At 48.9% G+C, this 12145-nt stretch overlaps 1 protein-coding gene across 5 annotated transcripts in view; it reads right to left on the bottom strand.

Moving 5' to 3' along the window:
- Positions 1-11145, bottom strand: part of INPP4A (inositol polyphosphate-4-phosphatase type I A) — a 118695-nt gene extending 107550 nt beyond the window's left edge. For all 5 annotated transcript variants that reach the window (XM_065929752.1, XM_065929751.1, XM_065929754.1 and 2 more), the window contains exon 1: positions 10904-11145. The gene's annotated coding sequence lies outside the window, so the exon portion shown is untranslated. The remainder of the gene's footprint in view (positions 1-10903) is intronic.
- Between the last annotated feature and the right edge of the window lie 1000 nt (positions 11146-12145).

The raw sequence follows: 12145 nt of genomic DNA on the forward strand, positions 1-12145 counted from the left end.
AAACTCTGTCTTTGCGATTCTAATCAGAACCAGTGCGCAGAGAAGCTGAACTTTCCACATCACGCCTCCACCCTAGGTGGGTGGTGACCAGTTCGGTGCTTCCCCAAGGCCAACCAGCTCAGCCACCTCTCCTCCTCCAAACCAGAGCAGTGACAATGTCTGGAAGAATCTGGGGCATCTTGATATTTCCTGGCACACAGTCCCATTCAAACTGGACTCTGTCAATGATTCCATTTTATAGGTCATTTGATTATCACCCAATTATGCAATGTGATCACTGTTTAACATGTGTTTATGCAGAACACAGTCAAAGTAATCAGTAAGAAACATGAAAATATTTAACATTCCACCGCACACAATCACAAGTTTCTATGTGCTTTAGGGAAAAAAAGGTGTCAGCAGAAGACAGCTGGGTCAGTGACCACCTGACTGAAGCTCTAGGAGTCCAGACCCCTCCCCCACTTCCCTCTTCCTCCTCCTGCCCACATCCTTCTCCTCTGACCTTTGCTGGCAGTCCCCTGCCTCTCAAAACCTCCTTCTTCTGCAACATTTCCCCTCAGAGGTGCCCTGAGCAGGACTCAGAGATGGGACACACTCCAGCCTTTTGAATACACGTTTTAGAACAGGGACATGGTAGGAAAAAGGGTTATCAAGACTGCAAAGATGCCAGGCCTCCCGCGAGAAGATACCTTCCCTGGTCGGGCGCTGGCCCGGAGCTGCAGCGCACAGACCTCTCCTGCCCGTACTATTTACTCCACTCCCCAGCCTATCCCCATCAGCCAGGCGCCTTCCCCATTTGACACATGAGAGTTGACTCAGGTTCTTGTCCAGCACTTTCTCTTCCCACATTCCAACTTGCCCTGCTCAAAAACCAGACACAGACAGCCCGAAGACATGAGTGCAGAGGCTGTGACAAAAACCAGATTCCCCCCTGCTGAAATAACCATGACGCTGTCAATGGCAGCCACAGTGACTTAGGCGTCGTCCCGTCACTGTCAAGCCACAAAGGTGAGGGGGTGTCACAGGCAAAGTGGGGCTGGCCTCAAAACAAGGCGGACACTAATACCTGTCCGCATCTACCTCTACCTCCATCCCCGTTTCCTCCCTCCCTCGGTAGGCCGCTGTATGCTGATCGCCCTGTTGGAAGGATGGTTCAGGCATCCAGAGTCAAATCCTGGTCCTCTGACAAGCTGACACGCTCCCTGCCACTACCTCTGCACACCCCACCCTGCTCTGGTCTCCGCGTGGCCCTGCTGATGACCCCCAGCACGTCAGGAGGGTCAAACACCACAAAAAATAAACCAGAGTAAGACCAGGAAGCTTAGGCCCTTGCCTAAGGCCCGTCCTCGGGCGGCCAGCTCCACAACCGCCCCCACACCACTGAAAGGCCCCTCTCGTTTCAGACTGGTGGCTTTTCAGCCAGGGGGAGCCATGGCCCCCGAGCCCCCTCCCCAGGAAGAGACCCCATGTGTGTGCACGTCCAGAGGCGCCCTCTGCTTTCTGTGCTTGACTCTTGGATTTATTTAAAAAAAAAAAACCCACAGGAAGAAACAATCACAATACCCACTCAAACACCACACGCAAATAACTAGGTGTTTTATTAAAAAAAAAAAGCTTCCCCTCCCTGTAGGAAATCTACTTGGATATTCTGTATTCTATTTCAAAAAACGTTTAAATCCTGGTGACACCCTCAGGCTGATTTCACCAACCACTGATCTGCAAACACATTCTGGTCCCTCAGCCGCTTTTCCGCCCTCGGCCATTAGCACCAAAGCAGTGGCACTTAACCTCAGACAGCTCCCGTACATCATTTTTACATGTTAGGATGGACCTTGAAAGCACTGTGAAGTCAAGAAAATCCAGAAGTACCTCAGCTCTCGAGCTCCAGGGGAAACCTGGAACCCCGTGGGGGAGACGGCTGTTCCACTCACACAGACGTGCAGTGGGGCTGTGCCTGCCCAAGGGGATGACAACACTGATCACATGCGGGGCGCCAGGGAGAGGACCTGCTACCATTCAGAGGGCCCCCGAGGTCACTGCCCCTGCAGGCCAGTTCCTCCGACAGTCCCCAAGCCCTTACGAATGGCACGGGTCTGCTTCTTCCTAATCGAGTGAGAAGTGGCAGTGAGTGCACACCCCACACACCTGAACGCGCCCCGGGACCTGCTTGGGGAAGTGAGTGAGCAGGGCCCCGGTCCCCACGCCCTCGGGGGCTGCTGTCATCAACACCATCCTGGAGGAAGGTCGGGTCTCGCTCAGAGAGGCTGGAGAGGCTGCCGGCAGGAGCTGGGCACTCAGCCAGGTCCATACACTGGGGCAGGGGGCAAGGAAGGCAAGGCTCCTTAGACACTTCGCACGCCCCTCGGCTGACACCACAGGCTGATCCCCAACTTTTCTCTGCTGCCCGCCTTTTCTGAGAACTTTTCTCTCTGGATTCTGGAAACAGCAGCCAGCCCCATTTCCAGTTGACGATTGGGAGGTGGCCTTGATCAGTCTGAGAGAGCAATTCTCATACTTGATCTTACAGGAGAATCACCTGGTGGGCTAGTCTACAAACAGACTGCAGGGCCCTGCCCGAGTTTCTGATTGGGTTGGCTGGTTGGGGCCTGGGACTGTACGTCAGACAAGTCTCGGGTGATGTTGGGGATGCCGGTCTGGAGACCAGGCTCAGAGAAGCACAGCTAGGACAGTCAGCCCGCAGCCCCGTGTTCCGGGTCTGGGGAGGCCGTGTGATCCTCACTGCTCCCACTGGCAGACGCCGGGGCTGGGGACCAGCTGGCAGGCCTCCTTCACACGGTCCCGCTGGCCCTAAGGATCATCTCATAACCGCTGGGAGGCTGACCATGGGATGTGGAATCTAGGTTCTCGATGAAACTGCTGCTAGAGAGGGCTCCGGCTGGGACACTCAACATCCTTACTGTCTATCTGGCAGTCGAAAGCACTCCAACCGACTCGGCCCATAATCCACAACCCCAGGGAGACTCCTGAACTGGGCATCCACATCTCCTAGCAGGGCCTGCTCTCCAGAAACACCCGCCCGCCCACATGCATTTCCTTCACACTCCCAGGATCTGCACACCAAGGTCATCCTACTTGAAAGCTCTAATTAATGGGCTAGAGAATGCACCGCTGAAATGCGAGCAGGGAAGGACAGGGAAGGAAAGAAGGGCCACGTTTGGGAGAGAGGGAGTTTTACCAGAGACTACTGTAATAGCCGCTCAAGGGCACTGGTGAGGTGCAGAGCAGCGGACAGGGAAGAGAGAGGCTTTCGGGAGACCCCAGCATCCTGCCTGCAAGTGGAACAGGTGGGGCGATGCAGGGTCTCAGGGTCTGGACAATGACCAGTTGCCTGAGGGAAAGGCTCTGAGAGGTTTCAGGAAGGAAGCTGGGAGGAGTGGATCTCTTGGCGCCTCCAGCGGTCCCCTCCCTTCCTCCTAGAGGCCAGAGGACACCCATCTGCTTTCCTGACCCTATTCCAGAAAATAGACACTCATCTTTATCCCCATAGCATGCCCCCCCACGCCAGACACTGCCTGCTTCTGGCACCTTCGCCAGGTGACCCCGACTGAGCAGACTCCAGTGGAAGGGCCTGCAGTGTCTCAGCTGCCCCAGGTGAGGGGCTGGGCTGGGGCACAGGCGAGGTCCACAGAGAGAGGAGGCAAGCATCCAGGAGACCTGGGCTCCCACTTCCCACCTGGGTTATGTTGAAAGTGATGGGTAAGCGATTAAACCCGAAGAGAGAGGCTGCTCTGATTTCCACTTCCACGTGGGCTCCCGCACATGCTCACCATATAACCCCGCCCTAAGGTTCAGTCCCGGGGAGCTCTGCCCGCATCAGGTGCCACTCCACACACCCGACGGGTCTTAACTAGTTCACCCCCACGACAAGCCTCTGGGGTTGCCACTGCCTTCAGCCCAGTTTTACAGATGAGAAAACCAGGCACAGAAAGATGACGCCACTTCCCCAAAGTCACACAGCCAACTGGAGGGTCCGCAACAGTTCCAGGAATAAAATAGTTGGTTTTGAGAGATGTGTATGCTCACCAAACAGGACTGAGTCAAAAAATCCTTCACTGACATACCAAAAACAGAAAATGCTGCTACTAGGGACTCCAGGTAGTTAATGTTCATCCCCACACTGACACACAGAGGCGTTCATTTCAAAGTCCTGTGAAGGAAGCTGTGTAATTTTGTGGAAATGGGGCTAGATCTAGGTAGACCTGGGTTCAAACCCCAGTTCAACCACTTATAACGACACCCAGGTGGTGCCTTACCCACACCTCACCTTAGCCTCCCCCTCAACACCATCTGCCTTCTCCCAGGACCTTGCCAGGGGCCTGGTACGTAGGGGTGCTCAGGAAATGTTAGTTTCCTTCTCCATTAAGGATGAAAACGGCATTACCCTTAAAGGAGATGTCGAAGGCTGCCATGAATAAGGTGCAAGCTTATCGTACGTTCCACAGTACAGTAGGATAAACAACCTAATGAGGAAAGGCAAAGGATGTGAACAGCTAACCCACAAAGGATGGAAAAAAGAGTCGCTCAGTCGTGTCCAACTCTTTGCAACCCCTTGGACTGCAGTCCACCAGGCTCCTCTGCCCATGGAATTCTCCAGGCAAGAATACTGGAGTGGCTTGCCATTTCCTTCTTCAAGGGATCTTCCCCACCCAGCAATCGAACCCAGGTCTCCAGCATTGCAGGCAGATACTTCACCATCTGAGCCCCCAGGGAAGTCCACAAAGGATATGACCAGGTAACTCACAGCTAAAATAAAAACTAGAAGGAAAAGATTTTCAATACTTTTGGTAATTTGGGAAATGTAATTTAAAAAGTAACATATTCTTAATCCACTAGTTTGGCAAAAATTAACAATATTTGTACCCTTCAGTTCAGTGCTGGGCAAATGAAAGGGAAAAGGCAATTTCACACATCATCTGTGCTCTGATGAAGAGAGAGATAAAGTCTCTTGGAAATGGGATGGGGTGAGGAGGGCAATTTGGCAAAGTTATGCATTTAATATTATGCGTTAACCCAGAAACAAAAAGATCTTAATGACCCAGGTAACCACAATGGTGTTATCACTTACCTAGAGCCAGACATCCTGGAATGTGAAGTCAAGTGGGCCTTAGGAAGTATCACTACAAACAAAGCTAATGGAAGTGATGGAATTCCAGCTGAGCTAGTTCAAATCCTAAAAGATGATGCTGTGAAAGTGCTGCACTCAATATGCCAGCAAATTTGGAAAACTCAGCAGTGGCCACAGGACTGGAAAAGGTCAGTTTTCATTCCAATCCCAAAGAAAGGCAATGCTGTAGAATGTTCAAGCTACCACACAACTGCACTCATCTCACACACTAGCAAAGTAATGCTCAAAATTCTCCAAGCAAGAGAGTTCCAGAAAAACATCTCCTTCTGTTTTATTGACTACACCAAAGCCTTTGTGCAGATCACAACAAACTGGAAAATTCTTAAAGAGATGGGAATACCAGATCACCTTACCTGCCTCCTGAGAAACCTGTATGCAGGTCAAGAAGCAACAGTTAGAAGTGGGCATGGAACAACAGACTGGTTCCAAGTTGGGAAAGGAGTACGATAAAGCTATATATTGTCACCCTGCTTAATTAACTTATATACAGAGTACATCATGCAAAGTGCCAGGCTGGATGAAGCACAAGTTGGAATCAAGATTTCAGGGAGAAACATCAATAACCTCAGATACATAGATGACACCACCCTAATGGCAGAAAGTGAAGAGGCACTAAAGAGCCTCTTGATGAAGGTGAAAGAGAGTGAAAAAGTTGGCTTCAAACTCAACACTCAAAAAAACGACAATCATGGCATCCAGTCCCATCACTTCATGACAACTAGATGGGGAAACAATGGAAACAGTGACAGACTATTTTCTTGGGCTCCAGAAAAAATCACTGCAGATGGTGACTACAGCCATGAAATTAAAAGACTCTTGCTCCTTGGAAGAAAAGTTATGACCAACCTAGACTGCATATTAAAAAGCAGAGATATTACCAACGAAGGTCCATATAGTCAAAGTCATTTCCAGTATGGATGTGAGAGCTGAACCATAAAGAAAGCTGAGCACTAAAGAACTGGTGCTTTTGAACTGTGGTGTTGGAGAAGACTCCTGAGAGTCCTTTGGACTGCAAGGAGATCAAACCAGTCCTCCTAAAGGAAATCAGTCCTGAATATTCATTGGAAGGACTGATGCTGAAGCTCCAATACTTTGGCCACCTGATGGGAAAAACTGACTTCTTAGAAAAGACCCTGATGCTGGGAAATATTGAAGGCAGGAGGAGAAGGGGACAACAGAGGATGAGATGGTTGGATGCAATCACCAACTCAATGGGCATGAGTCTGAGCAAACTCCAGGAGTTGGTGATGGACAGGGAAGCCTGGCGTGCTGCAGTCCATGGGGTCACAAAGAGTTGGACACAACTGAGTGACTGAACTGAACCCAGAAAATCTACTTCTGGAAATCTAGAAGACTGAAACATTTGTGTTGACAATGATGTTGTTCACAGATTCCCCACTATTTTTAGAGCAGAAAAATGGAAACAACCTAAATGTTGATCAAAAAAGATAGTTAGGTAAAGTACTCACACTCTGGAATACAGACCAAACATTTCATGTCAGTACATACAGGTCTCCAGGACATAGCATTAAAGCAAATCAAAGAAAATTTTGTATAATGTGTCTCCATTTATATTTACAGTGAGAACACCCGTCCACTAAGGAGGCCTAGAAGCAACAAGGAGCACACCTAGCACCCAGATCTGAGTTTTTAAATTCCATTCTCCAAAAAAAGGAACTTGAACTCTTAGGAAAAATGGCTGAATTCAGGACTAGAAAGTACAAGGTGACTCCTGGAGGTTTGGGGCCAGAAAGTAAAGAAGTTCCCAAAGAATGAAAAGGACATGTCAAAAGGATCTAGGAGCCAGCTGGAAGGGGCTCCTGCAGGCCAAGTCTGGGACAATTTAAGCAGAAAAATAAAGAAAGAGGGGACTTGTCTGGTGGTCTAGTAGATAAGAATAAGCCTTCCAATGCAGGGGACACAGGTTCAATCCCTGGTCAGGGAATTAAGATCCCACAAGCCAGGAGGCAGCTAAGCCTGCACACCACAATTACTAAGCCTGCACGCCACAATTACTAAGCCCACACACCACAACTAGAGCAGCTCCTGCATGATGCAGCTAGAGAAAGCCCACCAGCGCAATGAAGAGCCGGCACAGTCAGAAATTTTTAAAAAATGAATAATGAGAGTAACTATGTTGCATAAAACAGGTATTCATGAGTGCAGAGATGTAAATTAGAGTAAATGAGGGAGAAAGTAAAGATCTTCCTTTTAGTACAATTCCAACTAATAAGCATGGAAAGAAACATGGAATTAGAAAGTCACCATCTGTCAACTATCATAACTGATCTGGGTAAGAATCATCAATGAATTCTAAAACTGCATATTTACATAGTCGCAAGCGATCTTACTATGATATACATGCTAACAACAAAGGGAAAATGATAGCTTTTGGTGAGGAAAACAGGCAGACACCCTCTTAATCAGGTCATGAAAGTTAGGACTAGAGAAATGAAACTCATCAACAGCATCTGCCTCCCACCACCTAAGATGCCTGCAATATCACCCCTGTGCCGCATTGGCCAAAAGTGCATAAAGTGAATCTAAGTAGGAGGAAACCGCATGCAAACCCAAACTGAGGGACATTATCCAAAACACAGGTAACTGTCTCCAAAACTGTCAGAGTCAGGAAATACAAAGAAAGACTCGGGAACTGTTCCAGATTAAAGGAGACTAAAAAGGTGGTACAGTTTAACACAACACATAATCTTGGATTTCCTTTTGCTCTAAAGTGGCTACTGGCAAGATCTTGAAAAAGATCTGTAGATGATTAGTGTTGCGTCGACATTTAATCTCCTGATTTTTAATCATCATACTGTTGTCCTGTAAGAAAATGTCCTTATTTTTATGAAACACACAATAAAGTAAAAGCGTATCAAGTCTGCAACTTAGCATTAAACATTTCAGAGAAGACTGTGCATCGTGCTAAGTCACTTCAGTAGTGTCCAACTCTTTATGACCCCATGGACTATAGCCCACCAAGCTCCTCTGTCCATGGGATTCTCCAGGCAAGAATACTAGAGTGGGTTTCCATGCCCTCCTTCAGGGGATCTTCCCCACCCAGGGATTGAACCAGCATCTCCTGCATTACAGGCCGATTCTTTACCACTAGCGCCACCTGGGAAGTCCTGAGAGAGGAGTGATCCCACACAAACATGAGAGGATAAAGCAAATGTCAACATCAGGAGAATCTGGGTAAAGGATATTCGGGAACTCTGGATTATTTTCACAATTTTTCAGCGATTCAGAAGTAATACATTAAAAGATCTTAAGAGACCAACATGTGCATATGCACAGAAACACAGGTAAACTCCTAGGGGTTAAGTTCATGATGGTATTTTTCTTAAAAGTACAGAGAGACAAAATGAAGCCGGCCTGCATAGAGTTAATACTGGTCTCCCCAGAATCAGCTCTCCTCACAAAGCTTCTGCTCCAGGACATTAGAAAAAGCTGTGTTGAAGGATCTCTCAAGACTAGGACTAGCTCCTTAATCAAGTTCCACAGAAGCAGCAAAGACGTAATCAAGCCTTCTTCTCTGCAAATGTGTGCTACTTTTCCTCGGTGAAAGCCAAAGATTCCCAACGCTGTGAGCAGCTGATGATGCTACAGGGCCCTTCCTGGAATACATAATCTCTAAAGGAGTTTTTCATAAGAAACCAGGATAAAATAGCCTTGGTCCCATGTCTCCACCTCTACTTTCACTGAATTCTTGACATGTTACGCCATGGGCTGGGGGTGGGAGGCTCAGTCTGTCCCACAGGCTTTTTAGTTCCATTCCCTGGGCACATTTGTAGATTTGCTGGCTGAGGACAACGCTCCCAGGCAGGCAGCTGCCTAAAGGGACCTGAAGGGCCAGTAGTTCTATCAGATACAACCTGTCTCTTGAGTGCTTTACAGCTTACAACAACCTCTCATGTACATTATTTGATTTCATCCTTTCCCTAAATTGATTTTTTTAAATTAGTAATGGCTTAAAGTCTAACAGCAATACAACAAACTATCCAGTTTCCAAAAACAACAGGATATAATGTCTACTCTTAGCTTTGAGTTTAGGTGGGAGGCAGTACTTGCACCTGAGCAAATTAACATTCTGAGATGGCCTAAGCCTAATGAAAAAGTTAAATAAAAGAGCTAGTAGAACATGTACAAATGATTCTACCACTGAGCTCACTGGAAATACAGCCTTCCTTTCTATGAATTTTTCCAGCGTTTATTTCTTTAAGCCCTGTCTTCAGGGCAAACTCTCCTTATAACTGTAACTTTGGCTTGTTTATAAGACACCACAGAGAACAAGGCCTTGTGGACTCCACTCACATGCGATGCCACCCCTGGAACAGCACCTCGGCCTCCTGACACCAAACCTCTACACAACTACACGACGTCCCCAGGTGGGCACCATCACTTCAACTTTATTCCAAGAAACCAGTGAATTGACTCTTCCAGAAATAAGCATTTTCACAAAGAACCCTACCAAACAAAGGTCCTAGCCTAAATCCAAAGGCAAAAATTCCTGATAAAGAAAGTCTGTTTTCAAATAAAAATTAGGCTTCATTCTAGGACAACCTATAGCTAACCTATGCGCACTTACCAACGCCAACAGCACCTAGATTCCAAAACAAACTCAGCACAGTAGGTTTTGTTCTCACCTTCCAGAGATGAGAAAATTGAAAAACAGTTAGCAACTGGCAGATGCAGGACTGGCATACAAGACAGCTCGTTCCATCGCCAACCCTACTGCCCAGTCCATACCATCCACCGTGAATAGAGATGAATCAGTCAGAATCTCACTGCAACATTCAAACTGCTACCCCACCCCCTGCTCCCTCGGTTTAGATGTCCAAATGGGCAGGAGGCAAACCAAATTCCACTCTTTAGCAGTCTCCCAACACAAAACCTATTCAGTGGCAAAGCAAGAAGGCAAGATGGGCTTTACAACTGCCTATACTTTTTTCTTACCCAGAGAATTATTTTCAAGACCGGTCATTATGGATGAACTCGGGGCAGGAGGAATACATGATTATGTAATGTCAGAGGGCAGGCGACAAGGTGAGGGAGAGCGGAGCCCATCAGACCCCATCGCCGCTCCCTTAGCCCACAAAGACGTAAATTACCGTTGACGTTTTGAGTGTTTCAATCTCCTATGGCCTACACATTCAGGACTGGCTTTTCAACAGCCGGTCACAGAAACCCTGCGGGTCTTTCGGGCCTCAATTCATTGACTAGCAAAGCCATAAAGAAAGAAAATATCAAAAGCAAAGATGTCAGAAATGTTGTCGGGGGCTGTGGACCGGCAGAAAAGGTCAGAGTTTGGGAGGATGGGACCAGATTTCCTACATCGAGGGGCATGTTTATTTTAACCCGATTCTGTTTACACCCGAAACACCGCGAGGCCTCGGCATCTGGAGTTACTGGATCCAGACCTGGAGACGCACCAAGCAGGCGCCGCGACCTGCTTGGCCTCGGGGGCGCCGCGTCCCCGCATCCCGGCTCCCCACCACCCACTCCAGCGCCGCGCTCCCCTTAGCCCCAGGCGGCCCGAGGCGTCATCCGGCTGGGGGTCGCCGGGGTCGGATTGTTCTCCAAAGACGCCACCGCCCGGGAACCGCTAGGCTGTACGATTTCCATGACAACCGCGGGCGCCGTCCGCGTCCGGCGCGCCCGGCGTCGAGACGTGCGCCGCGCCCCCACTCCGCCCTGGGAGCATCCCGGTCTCCGGCGGCTCCCGGCCGCCGCGATGCTCCCGGTCCGGCCACCTACCTGGCGCGTCCGGGCCCGCGGCGCCCGCGCCCTGTCTCCCCGCCGTCCTCGGTCCCGCCGGGGCGCGCGCCCGAGCCCCGCAGTAGCAGCGCCGCCTCTGGGTCGCGAAGCCGCCTCTGCGCTGCGGTCTGGCTCCAGGTGTCGGTCCCCGTCCCGGCCCGCGGGGCGCACCCCAGCCGCGAACCCGCAGCCCGCGCTGCAGCTCCGAGCCCGCCTCCGCTGCAGCCGCCGCCGCCGCCGTCGCCGCTCCGGAGGCCACGCCGGCCCCGCCCCCTCGCCACGCATGCGCGCTCCCCAGCGCCTGCAGGCCCGCCCTCACCCGGCTGGTCCTCCTCCGCGGCGTTCCGAGTGGGTTCCTTTGAAACTCGCTCTCCGCTGTGACGAAATCGCCTGCAAGGAGCTCTTGAACTTCTGCACTTTAATTGGACGATGGCGTTTTCTTCCTCAAGTATACTGAGGCTTGGAGGCCCTGACGCATTCCCGAGGAAGAAAGCCCCGGAGAGAGCCGCGACCCCGGGAACCTCGCTGGCCCTTTGGGGAGGGAGCGCGCTTCCCGGGGTCCTTCGGCCTCATCTAGGAAACTGAACATTCAACCTAAAAATAAGCAAAATTTAAAATCATACTTTGATGATACAGATAAGCAAAAAGAAGACAGAAACTGCTAACACTCTTTCAGACTGTCCTGGCATACTGTTTAAATATACATTTATAGACTCTTAAGAAATATCAGCTCCTTACACCTCTCTCCCAAAGTTCTATTTTTTCGTAGAAGGGAAATATAGAAGAGTCAAAAGTTTTAAAAGAAGAATTTCACTTTAATAGGACTTTAAGACTTAACATTTCTGTTGAGGAAGGGAAATAATGGGCTATGAATATTTATCTTCGTCTTTATCAGAAAAAAAAATTCTTGAATGAAAACTAATTCAATAAACCAGAACACTTAGTCGCAGCTCACATCCCTCAGGTATAAACGCAGCAATGTACAATTTACTTTAAAAAGAGCAGGTGTTAACCTGTTAAAAATGAAAATTAAACAAAACTCCTCTAACATTTAGATCTGAGCTTCCCTATGTTGCCAAAAGCCAAACAAGGACAACAGTCTGGAATAAAAATAAGTAAATATGAAACTATTTTTGAAGTTTATTTTCTGACATTTTTGTCTTCCGAAAAGAAATTTACTCACAAAAAGCTTTCTATTATTTCTTTAGATAAATGGAAAGAAATATCAACAGAACCTTAACC

Source organism: Muntiacus reevesi, chromosome 3 (genome assembly GCF_963930625.1).
Source record: "Muntiacus reevesi chromosome 3, mMunRee1.1, whole genome shotgun sequence".
Classification (NCBI taxonomy): Eukaryota; Metazoa; Chordata; class Mammalia; order Artiodactyla; family Cervidae; genus Muntiacus; species Muntiacus reevesi.